At 45.6% G+C, this 20,005-nt stretch overlaps 1 protein-coding gene across 13 annotated transcripts in view; it reads right to left on the bottom strand.

Annotated features, from left to right (window-relative positions):
* The window catches only part of FAM178B (family with sequence similarity 178 member B), a 2,777,737-nt gene that overhangs the window by 2,290,607 nt on the left and 467,125 nt on the right, over nucleotides 1–20,005 (bottom strand). The gene's annotated exons all lie outside the window — the stretch shown is intronic.

Genomic DNA, 20,005 nt, shown 5'->3' with positions numbered 1-20,005 from the left:
CCTTGTAAATTCTGCCCGTGCCTCTGGCACATTGTGAAGTGTGTGTTTTATCTAATGTGTTTTGGTGTAATACAAAGGCTATTTTTATATAACCTTGTGTGGAGTTTCCTTTGTGGTGGGCCTTTGGTTGTTGTTGCTGGGGTGCGTGCGCAAATACTTAACTTACATCGCCTCCAAGTTTAGCCTTGCTGCTCGCGCCACGTTACCTAGAGGGTGAGTAGGGGTTATCTTGGCGTGTAACTCCCTTGCCCTGACTTGGGTGTGGTGGTCTCTGACTGACTTTGGCGAAAGCCCTGGCCAGCCGGGGATCCCATTTCCAACAGATTGACTCCATCCTCCTCCAACCTTCCTTTAGTTCTACCTGTCTACTCAGTGGCAAGCACTCTCTCCAGTAGCAGACAGTAACTGGCTTACAGAAGGAATTGGTATAGGTATTGATTCCCCCTTCTCCTTGTGCAGTCAAGGATTGTCTCCATCCTCCTCTAAAACTTCCTAATTATCTACCAGTCTACTCAGTAGCACTCTTGACTTGCTCATGAATTTAATTGACCAGTAGCACTGACGTAATTGGTATAGGTATTAATTCCTAGTATTGTTACGGTAAATTGTTGGTTTTAATTGTTCTTTTCGGGACCACTGCTTGATTTCTGGTTTACCTAATAATAGATTCTACCTGCTCACACTCTCGTCCTAATGCTCTCTCATTCATGAGATCAAAACGCCGTCGACCTTTACAACCAAAACTCCATTAGTGAAACTAATTAATTTTGAGTTTTACATATTGTTGTTGTTAATGTTAATGTTAATCAGCATTTATTGAGCGCTCGTGCGCCCGGAGGCTTCATGGCGCTATAGAAGGAGCAGTGCGCGACAGTCAATTAGTGGAAATGAAGCAGCTCAGTAATGTGCCTGAGAAAAGAGCCAGGTCTTCAAAGAGTGTCTGAAACTGAGGATGTTGTCGCTCAGTTTTAGAGGGAGGGGAAGAGAATTCCAGTAGGCCGCTGCAAGGTGGTCAAAGCAGCTGCCTCCAAGACGCTTCCTCTTGAATGGAGGCACAGTCAGGAGAGATTTGTGGGTGGACCGGAGATTACGGGAAGGACTATATCTCTTAAATAAGTCTCTAATGAACAGGGGGCCAGTGTCATGCAGAGACTTAAATATAATGCACCCAGCTTTGAAGGCTACACGTTGCTCAACCGGCAGCCAGTGTAGCTGTTTGAGGCCAAGCCTGACCGACTGCCTCCTAGGAATGTTCAAAAGGAGTCTGGCCGCCTGGTTCTGAACCAGCTGGAGGCGTTTAAGCTCTCCCATTTGGAGCCCAAGGTAAAGACTGTTGGAAAAGTCCAGCCTGGACAAAACCAGGGAAATGACAATCTGTGTGAGGGCCGCTATGGAGAAGAAACGAGCTATTTTTTTTATTTTCTTCAACTGAAAAAAACTGGAGGACACGACTGCTCCAACCTGTTTTTTTAAAGAGAGGTCCTCACTGATGAAGATACCTAAGCTCTTAACCGAAGATGATTTAGATGGGGGAGCGCCCATGCTGGAGGGCCAGAAGCTGGGGTTCCAACTGAGTGTACTCTGTCCAGGCAAGACCAGTTCGGTCTTGCCAGGGTTGAGTTTCAGATGATTGCAGCTCATCCAACTCAAAATGTGGGACATGGTGTTTTGAAATTCAACCACAGAGTCCTTGGTGTTTAAAGGAAAGATGAGCTGCAAATCATCAGCGTAGTTGAAGATGGTTGCCTTTGCATTCCTGAGGGAGAACAAAAGGGGGCGGAGGTACAAATTAAAAAGCAGGGGAGATAACGAGGAGCCTTGGGGTACTCCGCAGGTGGTGGGTATAGCCGGAGCCGTAAAGGAGCCCAGTCTGACCGATTGTGTTCGGCCAGTAATGAATGAGCGGATCCAGCTCAACGCAGGGCCCCTGAGACCTGCCTGCTCGACACGGTCGACCAAGATGGTGTGGTCGACCGTGTCGAACGCAGCAGAGAGGTCCAATAGCACCAGTGCCTGATGGATCCCCACATCCGCGTTCCGCCTCAGAGTATTCTGCACCGAAAGAATGACCGCCTCGGTAGAGTGGCAAGGACGGAAGCCAGCCTGATTAGGTGCAAGATACTCTGATTTCTCCAGGAATGTGGAGATGCTGTCACAGACGTGAGACTCCAGAAGCTTGGCGCAGTATGGCAGCAACGATATCGGTCTGTAATTGAGCGGATCAAGCGGGTTGGCACCTGCCTTTTTTATAAGGGGAATGAGAAGGGCTTTTTTTAAGTTGTTTGGGACTTTACCCTGTATAAGTGATCCATTCAACATGGAGAGTAAGCACCCAGGGAGGCTGGTGCCCACTTCTTTCAAAATGTGAGGGGGGCAAATGTCATCAGGGGAACCAGATTTGACCTTAGTGAGGAGTTTGCATAGGTTGGCATTTTCAATAGGGGGATAAGAATCCAGGGTAACAACATTGTGACAAGTGTCTGCAACGAAAAAAGAAGACTGAGTAGGAAGGATACTTTGTTTAATGGTGCAGATTTTATCGAAAAAGAAGGAGTTTAGTGAGTTGCAGAGCTCCTGTGTGGGGACCATCGGGAGGGAAGTTCTGTCACTAGTGCTAAGGTCTTCCACAATATTAAACAATTCTCTAGATTTATTTTGAGCCTTGAGAATTTTTTCCGTAAAGTAATTAGTTTTGTGCCTCAGAATGAGCTTTTGGTAATCCTTACGGGCCTTGCAGTAGTTAGCCCTGTCCTGACCTGAGTAGGCTGTCCGCCACTTTCGCTCCATTTGACGGACTTTAAGTTTAACGGTTTTCAAGTGAGGTGTAAACCACCTGTGAGCGTCGTTGGGGCGAGAGCGGGGAAAGTTGGTGCGAGGAGCATGAGCATCAGCCGCCTGAAGTAGCCACTCAGAGAAGGCTTCTTCCATTCCTTCAATATCCTGATCAAGTGAGGGAACACGAGATGTTAAGGATCCTATAAAAGCGGGGATGTCAACATTCTTCCACATTCTAGTCTTACCTCCTAGCTGGGGCAAGGGCTTTCTACTTCTTTCAGTGGTCATGGTGAAGTTGATCAGAAAATGATCTGACCAGATACAGGGCGTGATGGACTTAATAGCCAAAGAGATGTTTTGAGACCAAATTTGGTCTAGACTATGCCCTTTCTCATGAGTTGAAAGGTGAATATGTTGGAGGAGGTTCATATCTAGGAGGGTCTCTTTCAACATGGCTGCCTGGGAGTCAGACTCAACCGAGTCTAGCCAGAGGTTGAAGTCTCCCAGCAGCACAATTTTATTGTGAGAAATTATCAAGGGGGCAAGTTGTTCTGCTAGAGATGCAGTAAACGTGGGCATATTTTGAGGGGGGCGGTATATGAGGATCAGGAGTAGTGATCCAGTGTTCATATCCATTTTAAAAATCAGGCTGTCTGATCCTGTTAAACAAAGAGATGGTAAGGTGGAGACTTTGTGGGTGTTGCGAATAATCGCAGCAACCCCTCCGCCCCTTTTACCAGCTGGCCTGTCGGCATGCAGTATATAGTAGTTCGAAGGGACTGCAGCTAAAATGTCAGGCAGGGATCCCTCGTTAAGCCAAGTCTCTGAGATAAATAAAAAGTCTGGTTGTTCAGTTTGGAGCAAAAGAAAAATGTCCAAGTAGTGCTTAACCATAGACCTGGTATTTATGTATAGACACTTGAGAGTGGTTTCAGAGGCATGGGGGGTTGAAGAGGGGCACGCGGGTTTTGGCTTAGAAGCTTTTCCTAGATAGAATTCAGGCTTCAAAATACCATAAGTGGCGGCTCGCTTTAAAATGTAAGCGGGTAGGGCGAGTCCAGTGCTGTCAGGGGGTCTAAGTGACAGCAACGAAGCGGAGGAGTATTTGTAATTTGGACCAGGGATTCTGGCCCCTGGCCCCGGTCTGCCGCGGACGGGCGCAGACGGGCTTGACTTGTGCGCGACTTCGGCGCGAAGTCGGCGTGCCCGCTGCGCTCGTCCGCTGCGCTCCTGTATACACATTGGTTTTGTAGCCTGCCTCCCGGGAGAGCTAGACCGCTAAATCCGGTCCAGCCCCACCCAAGATGGCGGCTCGCCTCACCCTCCACACAAACGGCACCAGCCGCGATGGAACGGGGCGGGCAACAAGGATTAAATCAGTGCAGTCGGTAAGGTAGTGACATAGGAAGTATTCACAAATTTTAAAACAGCATAAAAATATTTTAAGAGCGCTGGCGCCTTACTCGCGCCAGAGCAACGACAATGTCAACCAATGACTGCGCAATGAGCAGAAATGATTTGCTAAGCTCCAAGAGAGCCTGGTTGCTGCCACCAACCGAGCGTTCTCCAATGCGATGTACATTTTAATGTCATAAACACCCCTCTCTTCATGCACTTTCACTTTCTGTGTGAACACCAGAACTATTACCAAAAAATAACACTATGTGACTCCTTTTATGCTGTTAATAATGCGATGTCATACCAAAGCTTGTGTCCCAGCATATAATGCATAACCTGTCCCGCCAGGACTACATTACCTTGCTCTACATGCGTTGCTTTGAATACTTTAGTAGCCTAGGCTACACGAGGCTACACGAGGACCAAAGTGGTCTCCCACTGACCGATGTTTTCCTACACACCTATACCAACCACCAGCACAAGTTTGCAGCAGTGTCCCCAGAATTCCTGATGGTGTCTGACAAATGATCTCCATGCTGGAAACACTGCCACTGGAGAGCCCTCATGTTCCAGCCTGCATATGTGACCAACAGAATGCAGGACACCAGCAGACCTTATGGGTGAAGAACCCTCAAGACAGAAATCATAACCAAATATGCAGAGTCCTCTGTGCAGGAAGAAAGGCTCTCAGGATGTTGTGTCCAGTACTGTGTGTGTAAACAAGAGGTGCTGAGAAGGCTCTATGTGAGATTTGGGTATATTGATGAAAACCCCACATAGAACAAAAGGCGTGCTGTTGCCATAAATAGTCAAACACTAGATACAGCAAGCTTACCTTGCGCATCCAATTGTTGAGGTAAGGACACACTGAAATCCCTGACCTTCGTAGAAGTGTCACATCCACAGCAATGACCTTGTAGAAGACTTAGGATACCGATGTTAGCCCTAAAGGCGTGATCACAAACTGGTAGTGTGCAGAACCTACCACATACCACAGGTACCTCTTGTGCAACTGCAAAATCAGTATGTGGAAATATCCATCCTGCAAGTCAACAGACACCATCCAGTCTTCCACTTCCAGCACCAAAAGCACCTGAGCCAGGAACATCTTGTGCCCAGATAAATGTTCAACAACCTGAGGACTAGGATTCGACAACGACCCGTGTCCTTCTTGGGAACCAGAAAGTACAGGGAGTAGCAACCCTCCCCAAATACCTACTCTGAGAGAAACTCATAGCTCCTATCTGCAAATGGGCTGCCACATCCTTTTGCAGTATCAAAAAATGATCTTCTGACTGAGGGTAATGCATGTAGGGATTTGGAGAGGTGCCTGCTGGAAAATAAAGGAATACCCTCTTTCAATGATCTGCATGACTGACTGGTCTAACAAAATGTGCTTCCAAGCCTGCACATGCTCACGTACGAGAAACTAAAGTGGCCTGCAAGGGGATGTGGTGGGGAGGAGGTTTCTGAGCCTCTGAGCATTTTCCTTTGCTGCTGCTCTGACTCTGGGGAAAGGTAAAATCTATATAGAAGCCTTGAAATGTCCTAAACTGCTTGTAGTCCAGGCTAGAGGCACAATAATTTAGCAGTCAGTCTTTCTACCTTGAAGCTCATCAAGACAGTTTCGGCCTTATACCCGAACAAAGCAGAGCCATCAAATGACATGTCCATTAGGATCACTTGCACACCCTATGAGAATTTGGTGGACCTTAGCCATGCATGCTTCTTCAGGGTGCAGAGGAGCCCATGGACCTAAGCCAGAGTCCACTCTGTTCAGGCCTGCCCTGATGATCTGCCTAGAATTGTCCTGGCCATCCCTCACCACCTCAGCATAATGGTTCTGTAAGTGTTCTGGTAAACTAGTAACCACCAATGTATAGTTGGTAAACGTGGAGAGCAGGCATGCAGTGCTCATTTACCGCAGGGCTAACCTGCTGGCAAAAAAGTTCTTCTTTGTTGTCTCTTATGTTTTAGATTGCCTATTCAGACGAACCAAGGGGAAAGACCCTGGATTCCGTCTGGTGCAAAACGAGGCTTCCAACACCAAACTCTTTGGGAGCCATGGGCGGAGAGGAAGGCGGGATCACCTTGAGACAGCATTTACTGTCCATCAACCAACTATTTAAGGGCTTGAGCACAGGTGGGGTTGTGTCAAACATCGTTCATAGGATCAAGCAAGGCTTCGTGAAATGGAAGCAGAAGCTCCAAAAATGCCAGAGTGGGCTGCAGGACCTCTTTAGGGATTCTGGACTTGGTCTCCACCGCAGGCAATGGTAGCTCTAATACTTCTGCTGCCTTCCTCAGCACACAGTGGAAGAAAGTTACTTCTTGGGTAGCCAGCTCTGCAGGGTTCTGGGGATGTGTCCAGCCAACTGTAACTGCAAAGCTAGGTAATCTGCAGTGTCCTAGGAGGCAGGAGGTGCCTCTCTGCTATTGCCATGGCTGCCTCTCTGCTACTGCCATAGTCATGAGGCACCACTTCAGGCATTTGGATGTTATATGAGTATGTTAAATGCACTGAGACCGCGCTGATCACCACCACTGATGACATCAGAACACTCCTCAACTGTGGCGAAACCATGACCCTGATCCTCCTTGACCTCTCCACGGCATTCAATGCAGTCGCCCACAAAACCCTCATCAACAGACTCCACAACATAGCCATATAGCAAAAAGCCCTCAAGTGGATCGCCTACTTCCTCACAGAACGCACACAGAGTATCCAACTGCCTCCCTTCACCTCTGCACCCAAAGAAATCATATGCGGCGTACTAAAAGGATCATCTCTCAGCCCAACCCTGTTCGACGTCTACATAGCCCTCCTAGCAGACATGTCAGATCCCACGGACTCAACATAATCTCCTACGCAGATGACACTCAACTGATCTTCTCCGTTGCTGAGGACCCCTCCAACGCCATAGCCATCTTCTGCAACGCCATGACCAAAGGTAGCCTCCAACTCAGCTCTGAAAAAACCAGAAGTGCTGATCTTTGAGAAGAACACCTCTGCATGGAACCACAGCTGGTGGCCTACAGAACTCAGACCCTTATCCACACTGACCGACCACGCATGGAATCTCGGCATTACCCTCAACAGCCAACTGTCCATGAAACAACAAGTTAAAGTAGCTGCCTCCCCCTGCTTCTACACACTTTGTATGCTCCGTAGAATCTTCCGATGGATTCCAACAGACAGAAGATACACCATCATCAGGCCCTCGTCACCAGCCTCCTCAACTATGGCAATGCCCTCTATGCTAGCATCTCCACTCAGCTCCTCAAAAGACTCCAGACCATCCAGAACGCTGCAGCCAGACTCATCCTGAACCTCCCCAAACAAACCAACATTGTCCTCCACCTAAGAGATCTCCACTGGCTCCCCATCTAGAAAAGATGCTAGTTCAAGATCCTCACACAAGCCTACAAAGCCCCCCCACAACCTAGGACCTGCCTACCTCAACCATCGATTGAACTTCCACCAACCTACCAGACAACGGTGATCCTACTCACTCGCCCTCGCACACACTCCCTGAATCCACAGCAGTGGCCAAACCTTCTCCTACATCGCTGCCAAGACCTGGAGCAACATTCCCTTGAGCTCCATACAGCCCCCTTGCTTGAAGATTTAAGAAAGAGACTCAAGACCTGGCTCTTCGACGGAGATACAGTGCCCAGTTACCCCTAGGGATGACAGTTTTGTGCTCTGCAAATGCTGTTTGATTGAATAATATGAGTTGGATCTGAAGAAATCAACAATAGTTGGCCAATACCTTTGGCATGGTGGACACTGGTTGGGAATCCTTCTTGACCCTGGTCGTTTTAGCAAGTAAATAGACACTTTACCCTGCACACTTTTACTCCGCGTGCCATTACCCCGCAGTTTTTACACTGAAAAATCTTTTACAACGCAGGGCTTTACATCCCAATCCTTTATAGCGCATCCCCCATTACAACGCAATTTACTATGCTAACTCCTCAGGGGCGTTACTTTGGGAATTACGTTGTAATAGTTTGCGGTGTAAAGCCCTGCATTGTAAAAGATTTTGCGGTGTATAAAATACGGGGTAACAGCATTGTAGAGTAACGTAAATGATTTTTCCCTGGCAAGTCTGCGAGTCTCCATCCTAGGCCGTATCAGGATAGCCTTAGCTATTGATGGTTGGTGCTAAAGTGTGGCTGCATTCATTCACTATATTTAAATATGTCTCTTCGCCAGTATTAGTGCAATTGATATCAATTTGCAGTATCTTTTGAAATGTCCATAGTTTAACCCAAAGGGCAGTGACAGGATAAATATCAATCCATGTGTCCGACATTCGATGTACAGTAGAGAGTACCTCCTACTAGATGCATTGTATAGGTGGGCAGAGCCACCTATACAATGCTCTTGTTCTTGTCTGTACATTTCCCGCACTAAACAGACCCACCTTCTGTAAATCTTGCCTTATGTTCAGGTTTGATGTACAGTCTATGGAGGAATTTGAAATGATAAAGTATGTTTCTATAAATGAACAACATGTTTTTAACTTGAATACAACGGTATTTCCAGCATTTATCTGAGATTGTGAGCCAGAGGTCCTTGTCTCACTTATCCTGAGTGGTGAATCGTTCCCTAGTCGCTCACTTTGCAATGTTTGCGTAGATGCCAATATTTTTTGGGCTGAAAGGCGTAGTTGATAATATATTAATATTGCCAGTGATTTAAAGTTCAGCTCAGTCAAAGAAATATCTACTCGGGAACAAGTCTCTCACTCTCAGAGCTGTCTTGATAGGATAACAGGGAGGGATAAGGCTCTGTGACGCGATGTAAATAATACACTGCAAGATTATCTTGCACCTCAAATCTTCGCTATTTAGTATAAGCATGGAGCCCACCAACTCACATCCACCAGCACTGAGATCTGATTTCCAACTGTTGACTTGCTAGAAACCCGATTCCAGAACTGGAATCCTCTCACATAACTTCGCGTGACAACGTGCCATGGGCTACACAACCAGCCACGCACTACACATCCAGCCACACACTACAACATCTTCCCTCCCAAAACAAATAAATAAACCCCCAAAAACTAAAACTAAAAAACATACATTTACAAGAACTTCATGTAAATATGGGAAGGTATATAAATACTTTAGGTGCATGAACAAACAGTCAATATTGTTTTCCTTCTATTAAGTCCATAAGATGAGATTTCCTGAAAATGCAATGTTAGGTTAACAATCAAAATCATTAAGATACTCCGTTTAAAAAAGATTCCACCATGTTTAGTGACCATTGGACATGCATTAGCACCATCCAGCACAAGAGAACTTTCTTCCATCAAAGGTCCATTTGCATCCTACAACGTATTTGCTACCTTAGGCATAACAGACTTTTCTTTGTCCTGACCTGGAAGTACATCAATGGTCCGCTGCTGATTTGCAACAGCTTCTGTCCTACTCTCACTATCCGTACTTTTGTCATTGAAAATATGTCCCCACCAAAAATCATTTTTAGCATTTAATTTATTGTCCATAACCACACACTGGAATTCATTCAAAGGTAACACATTTCTTTTGGACCACCAGCGTCCTTCTGATAATTTCACAGCAGTGTGTGAAATCTACACAACCTTGAACCAGCTTTGAAAATTTAAATCAGTTCTATATCACTTGTTTCTTATGTTCTTTAACATCGCCAAAGAGCCAATAACTATATTAAATTCCCTGATATTGTGCAACTTTTAATTCTGACGTATAATCTTCTCTTGTGCTTGCTTCACCTTAACTCTCAACTGCTTCTCATCAAATCTCTTTCCCTTCCTCCCAAAACTTCTCTCTACCAACCATCCCGGAACCAAATTAGACGATGTATTCCTTCTCTTAGCAATTCAATGGGTGACATCCATGTTACGGCATGTGAGGTATTATGATACATCCATATCTTATCCCTCAAGTACTCCACCATATCCATTCCACGTGTCAGGGCAGTTCAGTGTTCTATTTGCTCTTTCCACAGCGCCATTGGCTTGTGCACTATACAATGCCACAGTTTAATGCTTCTAACCCCTTTCTTTTAAAAACCTTTCCATTGTGTCAGACACTAATTGCACACCTTTATCGGTAACTATTTCAGCTGGCAAACCTCCAACAGCAAAAATGTCGGCCAAAAAATGTGTTGCTGTGCTCATCTCCTCAACAAACTCATAATATACCCATTTGGAAAAATAATGTATGGCCACAATCATGTACCCCAATTTGTGCTTAATAGCATTAATAGGTCCCACAACATTCAATGCTAGCTTTTCAGAAGCTTTTTGGGGAAATGGTACCAGTAACAAGGGAGTGTCATTTTCCCGTGCCTATTAGATAAGATACACTCTACACATCTCCATCATTATGTATACATCTTTATGCACCTTGATCCTCCTGAGGCGAAAAGCCGGGAGTTAGAGTAAAATTTTTTTATACTTTGTGTGTCACTCTATATTTCTGCTGATTTTAAAAGCACTCTTACCTGCTACACAAGACTCGTGACCGCTAAAATCTCCCCTCAGCTGCCCCAGCGCTGACAGCGGGTTTCTCTACAAACAAATAAACTCGGCGCCATTGCCGGCGTGCGATTCGACCACGCCCCCTTGGAGGCCACGCCCCCTTCTGTCCAGGTATTTAAGCAGAAGCCACAGCGCTGCCTGCCAGAACCTTGATCCTCCTGAGGCGAAAAGCCGGGAGTTAGAGTAAAATTGTTTTTATACTTTGTGTGTCACTCTATATTTCTGCTGATTTTAAAAGCACTCTTACCTGCTACAAGAGACTCGTGACCGCTAAAATCTCCGCTCAGCTGCCCCAGCGCTGACAGCGGGTTTCTCTACAAACAAATAAACTCGGCGCCATTGCCGGCGTGCGATTCGACCACGCCCCCTTGGAGGCCACGCCCCCTTCTGTCCAGGTATTTAAGCAGAAGCCACAGCGCTGCCTGCCAGAACCTTGATCCTCCTGAGGCGAAAAGCCGGGAGTTAGAGTAAAATTGTTTTTATACTTTGTGTGTCACTCTATATTTCTGCTGATTTTAAAAGCACTCTTACCTGCTACACAAGACTCGTGACCGCTAAAATCTCCGCTCAGCTGCCCCAGCGCTGACAGCGGGTTTCTCTACAAACAAACAAACTCGGCGCCATTGCCGGCGTGCGATTCGACCACGCCCCCTTGGAGGCCACGCCCCACTCTCACCTGCTTATAGCATGTGTCATTTCCGTACGCGCAGCGGACGGGCGCGCCTAAGGCAAGCCCGTCTGCGCCCGTCCGCGCCTGGACCGTGCCCAGGGCCAGTCCCCCTGCCCGTCCGGCTGTCTCTGTCCGCACTAGCTGGACCAAATCCCAACTATTCCTTTTAAACCCCACAACCTGTTCTACTACTACACGCTGTAGCCCTGATCACTTGGAGAACTCTCCTTTCTACTGCCCTCACTGTAACTTTACGCTCCCGCCTTGGAGCCTCCGTCCCCCTCCCCGACCTAACATGCCTAACCGCCTGTCTCATCCCCTGATGCTGAAAGCAGGCCTGGTCAATTGCAGGTCATTGCCCCGCCATGCTAATGAGATTTGGATGTCAATTATCTCTGAGGATTGGGACATTCTATTTCTCACTGAGTCTTGGATTACAGACTCTTCTACCCCTGATATCCACCTAGCCACCCCGCCAGGTTACACCATAAAGGGCATCAATCGAGCTGGGGGCAAATCAGGAGGTGGTCTAGCCATCATACTCAAATCCCATCTGCATCTGATCACCACCAAACTGACAAATATCGGGATTATAGAAGCTATGTACTTCTCTGTCTCGGATTCCGCGGCAGTAATATTGGCGGGTATATTAGTCTACAATCCCCCAACTGCTTCCACTCTCTCACTTACTGCACTTATTCACCAGTTGGCCGATCTCTCCCTCAAACACCAACACTTTTTGGTGCTGGGTGATTTCAACCTTCATGTTGATAATTCTCTCTGCCCAAAAGCGAGCAACCTGACGGAAACTATGCAGAGTCTGAACCTACTACAATTAGTCAAGGGCCCTACTCACAGAGCTGGACACACCCTTGATCTAATTTTTGCCAACTTCCCCAACATCACAGTCCTTCCCTCCCTCCCTCTCACCTGGTCTGACCACTATCTTATCCCTTTCGACCTTACGGTGGGCTCGAAACCTGTCCCTTCGGTACCCAGAAAAGAGCCGGGGAGAAAATGGCATAAGGTCACCTGTGCCACCTTAGACCCATTATTCCACTTTCAACCGGACCCCCTTTCCATGGACATTGACGGAAATGTTTCCAGGCTCAATACTGCACTAATACAAGCCATTGACTCTATCGCCCCTCTTAAATCCATCTCCTCCACCAGGTCCCGCCCATCTGCTCCGTGGTTCTCTACCACCCTCCGTGAGGAAAAAAGTAGATGTAAAGTACTCGAACGCAAGTGGAGGCAGAACTACGACCCTGAAGCCAAAGTCATTTACAAATCCGCTCTGAAAAATTTCCTTAAAAATAAAAAAACAACTATGAGAGATCACTTCTCACTACAAATTGCTAACGCCAAGAACTCATCTAAAACCCTCTTCACCATTGTCAAAAATTTCATCAACCCCCCCGCCAGGGCCACGCAGAACTCCGCTAGCCAGGCACTATGTGATGGACTCTCGGACTACTTCCTGGAAAAAATAAATAATCTCTGTGCCTCATTCCCCAGTGGGTTATCCCCCCAGTCCCCCAACACAAGGCCCCCTATATCCGCCTCCCTACAGTCCTTCAACAAGCTGACTCTTGAGACCGCACTCAGGCTATTCACCCAATGCAGATCTGGTGCTCCTTCCGACCCTATCCCTGCCAAACTCATGGGTGAGTTGGCCCCTTCACTGGCCCACTCCTTTCTCTCTATTTGGAATGCCTCCCTTCATCACGGTTTCTTCCCTACCACGTGGAAGGAAGCACTGGTAGTCCCTATCCTGAAAAAGCCCGATGCCGACCCCTCTATATTTGCTAACTACCGTCCCATCTCCCTCCTCCCCAAACCCGCAAAAATCCTGGAAAAGGCCGTGCAACTGCAACTAACGGAGTATTTGGAGAACAACTCTCTGTTGCACGACTCACAATCCGGATTTCGTGCGGGTTTCAGCACTGAGACGGCTCTTCTGGAAGTGGCTGAGACCATTCGTGAATGTGTGGATAGGGGCGAGGAGGCCATGCTTGTCCTCCTCGACCTATCCGCCGCCTTTGATACGGTCTCCCACTCTACCCTCCTAGACCGCCTCAAGCAGGTCGGCATCGGTGGCACTGCCCTTACCTGGATTGAATCCTTCCTCACTGGAAGAAGTCAGAGGGTGATGCTTAGGCCTTTTAAATCGGAGGATAAACCCTTGCTGTGTGGCGTGCCGCAGGGTTCGGCCCTCAGTCCTCTGTTTTTCAACGTCTATCTCGCACCCCTGGCCGCCGTGGTGGAGTCCTGTGGAGTCAGAGTGGTCTCTTATGCTGACGATACTCAGCTGATATTTTCCTTCAGAGACCACTCGGACTCCACATTTGCCAACTTCCGCCAATGTCTTGACGGCATTCGCGTCTGGATGACTAACAATCATCTAAGACTCAATGCGGATAAGACAGAGGTGCTGTTTTTCAACCAGAAAAACCCTATCCCCCCCTCACGGTGGTGGCCCACGGCACTTGACCCCGCTCCCTCCCCTGTCCATTCAGCTCGCAACCTAGGCTATCAGTTTGACGACTCTCTCTCATGTAAATCCCAAGTCAACAAGGTCACTTCTGCCTGCTTCATGAAGCTACGCATGATCAGGAAGATACTTCCCTACCTCCCCTTGGACGCCCGCCGAACAGTCACCCAGGCCCTCATCACGTCCCACCTGGACTACGCCAACAGCTTATACGCTGGCGCTCCTCAGTATCTGATCGATCGACTCCAGATCGTTCAGAACGCGGCGGCCAGACTGATCGGAAATATCCCTTACCGCCAGTCAGTCACCGCTTACCGCAAGGAGCTCCACTGGCTCCCCATTGCTAGCCGTATTCAGTTCAAGATCCTTACTCTCGCTTTCCGTGCTATTAACGACCTTGGACCCAACTACCTGAAAAAGTGAGTGTCCATATCTCATTCCATTAGATCCCTGAGATCTAACAACCTACGGCTCCTGGTCTCTCCTCGCTTTCGACGCGCCAGAATGGGCGGCAGAGGGTTCAGCGTTATCTCAGCTAAACTGTGGAACCGTCTCCCTATCGATCTTAGGTTCTGTCCTTCTGAACCAATCTTCCGGGCCAGATTAAAAACCTGGCTGTTCTCCGGACTCTGATCCCCAACGTGTTGCCTCCTTTCCTTCCCTCTTCCCTTGAGGCTCTGGTTCTAGCGCCGGGACACCCCTTAGGGGGTAGCTGCGCGCTCTATAAACTACAAAATAAAATAAAATGCACGGCTGGCCACCAAAAAGTCTGCCTTAGAATCCTTTTTGTAGAAGAAGAACCCAAATGATCCAGCATGAGCCAATAACACCACTGTAGATCTTAAAGCTACAGGTGGAACAAACCTATATATCCTTAACAGGACTCCATCTTCTACAAATAGCTCATCAACCACATGTTCAAAATTCAAAATCTCCCCTTTGAGTTGAGTTGGCCAACCTTTTTGCACAAACTTCATCACTTTAGCCAATGTCACATCCTGACTACTTGCTGATAACCACTCCTTTTCTTCTATGAGACCATGACCATGACTAATTATATTGATTGGGTCAATCACACACTCATCCTCACATTCCTCACCTTGCTCTGAATTCATTACATCAGGCAAAGGAAGCATGCATTCCGCTCTACAATTGACACTCCCTGAAATAATCTGTATTTCAAAATTATACTCCTCCAGCCTGGCAAGAATTTTCAACAAGTGTGAAGAGGCTGATGCTACACCCTTATCACCCAATAGGTAAGTTAAAGGCTTTTGATCAGTGTGAAGGATTAACTGAGATCCCCACAAATACGTTTTCAACGTATCAATGGCCCAGACACAGGCTAATACCTCTCTTTCAATAGTGCTGTATTTTTTTGCGTCTTTCAAAATTCTGGACGCAAATGCAATGGTATGTTTAGTTCCATTTGCCTTTTGGCATAATACAGTTCCAAGTCCTACTGCGCTGGTGTCCACAGTTACAAAGCATTTAAAGCCACTACAAAATGTCTTTAGAGCAGGATCACTCAAGAAAATCTGGTTAATATCTTGGAAATGTTTTATTTTTTCTGAGAATTTTTTGGAGTGGTTCCATTAAAGTGGCATATCCCCGAACTAATCTGGAATAATAGTCACTAAGACCAATGAACGATCTCAGTTCATCCTTATGTTTAGGATTAGGGCTTCCTGGACGGCTTCCAAAAGGTTAGTCTTGGGCTGAATACAATTGGAAGGAATCCTGTGGCCTAAATAATCGACTGCTTGAGTTAAAAGCGTAGCCAATGAAACAGTCATGCCACGTTCCTACAGAATAGTGAATACCTAATCCCAAATTATAATATGCTCCCTCACCGATTTGGCAAATATAAGCAAGTCAACCTGGAAGGCTACAACTCCAGTTACTACTTTAAACAAATGATACATACATTTTTTTAAACGCGAGCTGCCGATACTAGACCGAATGGCAGGGTTAAATATTTGAAAGCCCCAAATGGTATTATAAATGAGGTGAGTAGCTGGTAATTCTTTTCTAATTGCACTTGATGATACGCGGACCTGAGCTCAATTTTACTAAGATATCAAACGTCGCCAATAAAGGACAACTCGTCTTGAATTTTGGGTAGAGGATGGCATTCTACTACAAAAATTGTGTTCAATTGCCTCAAATCAGCACATAATCTGATGCCGTCCACCCCTTCTTTTTTGCAATGACAATGACACTGATCCGTTTGGATGCTGCTTCAATAACCTTAGCATCGACTAACTCCTTTACGTGTTTTTCAAGGTCAGATCTAACACTCAACAGCACATCCCTGACTTTATGAGCCACAGGAATAGCTCCTTCTTTCACAATAATCTTATACTTAAATCCTCTGACCGCACCTATTTTATTGTATAACACCACATGATATTTGTTTAAGAATGTCTTCCAAGCCTTGTGATCCAGTGTCAATGAATGCCAGGTATTAGGACAATCCCTAGTTTTCCTTGATCCACCCAACCCATTATGTCACATCCCATCACAGCAACATACACTTTGGTGTAAATGCTTATTCCAGAAAACTCTAGTCTAAAAAAATCCTAGAGTTTCGATTTCTGCGTCACCATAAGCTATAACTCTGATGTAAGGACTCTTTAATTTGACATCACACCATAGCTTCTTGAAAGTGAATTCTGAAATCATTGTGAACGGCAAATCTGAATCCACCATTATTGTAAACTTAACTTCATTAATCAACACCTCACAGAAAGGTCAGTTTTTACTCGCTGCTACTCCTCTATAATTTACCACATCCATCATTAACACTAAGGCCCAGATGTAGGTAAAATAGATTTACGGATTTTTAATTACCGAATTTTACTGATTCGGTAATTAAAAATCGGTAAATCTAAGGGGTGGATATGTAGGTATTCCAGATGTGCTGGAATACCGATTCTGAAGAATTCGGTATTTACCGATTCGGTAAATACCGAATCGGTAATGCCCATTCATTCCTATGGGCTTTGAAGCCCATAGGAATGAATGGGCATTACCGATTCGGTATTTACCGAATCGGTAAATACCGATTTGCACAAGGGTGTAGGGGGTGTCACTTTGACACCCTCTGGCACCCCCAAAACAGGCTCGGGTGCCATGTGGCAGGCATACATGCCCTAAGGGCAGGTCTGCCTGTCACATGGCATAGGTGTGCATGCACACATGTGCATGCACACCGGAATCGGTATTTTACCATCAAATTGGATTTGATGGTAAAATACCGATTCTGTAAGGCCTCTGGGACTCTGAAGAGTCCCACCTACATCTCGGTGCCTCAGAATCGGTAAATTTACCGATTTTTTTATTTTTTATTTTATTTTACCGAATCGGTAAAATTACAGAATCGGTAATTTTACCGATTCGTTAAAATAATGCCCCCTACATACCTGTCACCCATATACCGGTCGGTAACGGCCGAAAATACCGATTTTCGCCCGTTACCGACCGACCTACATCTGGCCCTAAATTGGTTAGTCTATCTCCTATGACTTGATCACAATCTAGCACACTACTAAATTTTAGTGGAGGTAAATTGCTAGCCTTACATACCCGCATAAAGTGTCCTAGGGCCAGATGTAGGTAATCTCAATTTACCTATTCTTAAATACCGAATTTTACCGATTCGGTATTTAAGAATAGGTAAATGGGATTTAGATTCGGTAATTAAGAACCGGTATTTACCGATTCGGTATTTACCGAATCGGTAAATACCGATTCAGTAATTCCCATTCATTCCTATGGGCCTGGAGGCCCATAGGAATGAATGGGAATTACCGATTCGGTAAATACTGAATCGGTAAATACAGAATTGGTAATAGGGGGAACCATTTCAAGGGTGGCAGGGTGTCACATAGAGACCCTGTTGCACCCCTGAATAGTGCATGGTTGCACATGTGGCACACATACATGCCATAAGGGCATGTATGTCTGCCACATGGCACTGAATAAAAAGCAAAAAATTGATTTTTAAAAGGAATTCGTTATTTACCACCAACTAATAGTTGGTGGTAAATAACGAATCCTTAAATTTAAGAAGCACTCACTTGAGTGCTCCCTACATTACAGATTCGGTAATTTACCGAATCAGTATTTTAAGAATTCTGTAATTTACCGATTTCTTAAATTACCGATTCGGTAAATTACCGAATCCTGAAATGTGGCCTCCTATATCTGAAAAGCCTAATACCGGTCGGCAACGACCAAAATTCGGTAATTTCGGCCGTTACCGACCGGTATTAGACTTCCTACATCTGGCCCCTAGTTTTTTACGCGTATTACTCTTCTTTCCTTGCGCAGGGGTGTTAGAAAAAGTATTACCCAAAGGCGCATAGGATCCACATCTGTAACATGCCATAGTGAGATTAGATTAAGACATTTATTTGTTTTCATCAACACTTTTCTTCAAAGAGCAAACACTGACCCCATCTTCTTCACCTGCTAATAGCTTGACAGATTCACCAGATCTTTCACTTCCTTTCGCAATCTTGATAGTTTCCTCTGAAGATGGATTGGTACAGCATATAAAGTGCTCTTGAACTTTTTTCGGTGCACAGTTCAATACTATTTAGTCCTTTATGTATTGACCAATATTACTGTCAAAAGAACAAGAACTTGCTAAAATCTTTAAAACAGCACATATCTATCAATCGATTCAGGTAGCGACTGCTTTCTTGAGTAGAAATTAAACTTCTCCAATACAATGCTTGGCTCTTCAGTGAAATTAAGAGCCAAACGTTTTTTAGTCTCAGCGTAAACTTTCCATACAAGTGCATCACAAGCGTCATTACCACTTAGAGCTTGCAAAACTGCTAAATGGTCAAATATCTTTTGACCTTCAACCCCCAAGCAATTGAATAACAATGCAGTTTTTCTTACTGGCGCATAACTAATGGCATCAGTGGCCACAAGATAATTTGTAAGCACTCTACATCAATTTTTCCATTTGTGTACAGGTTTTCCTGGATTGACAAAAAAGGCGGTGGGTACTGTAGAGCCCCAATAGAAGCTATAATCGTAGGTTCCACTTTGATTCCAAACTTGCACTATAAGTGATTAGTCTTGAATAATAACATCCAGGTTTTTTTCAATTACACACACAGTGTTGCCACAAAAACATACTTATCTTTACGAAAATGTTTACATACTGATTAAAACTACATGAATACACTTTCATTAAACACATAGGAATGACTGTATTGACAACTTGTACTTGCCTCAAAAGGAAAGCACAATACCATATTTCAATTTAACAGAATGAGTACCTTAAAAGCAATACCCAATGCGTGTGCAGAACTGTTTTTTTTTACTTTATGTACTTTCACCTTGCTGTGCACAATTCTGTCCTAAACAGAATTGACCCTGGTTGCTTCGACGAATGCTGCAAATCCAATCACCACTTCCCGCTGAATAAATAACGATTTGTCAATTGCCCCCGGTTGCTGTGACGAACACTACAAGCCTGATCACTGCTTCCTACTGAAGAAATAACTAATTCATCAATATCAAAGATGGCCGCCGTGACGTTGTACATACTGACGTCGTCCTTAATAACTGGAATGTTCACAGACCTACTGGAGAACTTGAGTCCAGTAACTCAAGATGGCCGCTTAAACGTGTAGCACGATGACATTGCGGGGTTGAAGATCACTCTATGAACTCCCTTAAATTTTGCTGGACCACTTACAGTGTGCAGGCCTTGCTGCTTGCTGGATGCTTCTGACATCATACATTTGAAAACCGGACCACTCCCTCACACAGGCATCAACCAGACAACTGCGTGCTCGATCTTCGCCTGAACAACAACTCAGGATCTTGTGATTGCTCGATGTGAACTCTTCGGTCACTGCCTTACATTATACTTTGCTGCACCGTAGTACACAAAGCTCACACTCCTTGGTAGGTTCCTTTCCGATAAAAATTGTAATAAACTTCATCAAAATTAAGTGGTTTCCCTCGTCGCCAGTTTGGCGCGGTGTAAATAATACACTACAAGGTTATCATGCTCTTCAAATCTTCTTTATTTAGTATAAACGTAGAGCCCACCAGCGCATGTCCACCAGCCCTGAGACCTGATCTCCAACCGTTGACTTGCTG

This window comes from Lissotriton helveticus, chromosome 11, assembly GCF_964261635.1.
Source record: "Lissotriton helveticus chromosome 11, aLisHel1.1, whole genome shotgun sequence".
Lineage (NCBI taxonomy): Eukaryota > Metazoa > Chordata > Amphibia > Caudata > Salamandridae > Lissotriton > Lissotriton helveticus.
The sequence above is the reverse complement of the archived record's forward strand: the minus strand, read 5'-3'. Positions and strand labels throughout refer to the sequence as shown.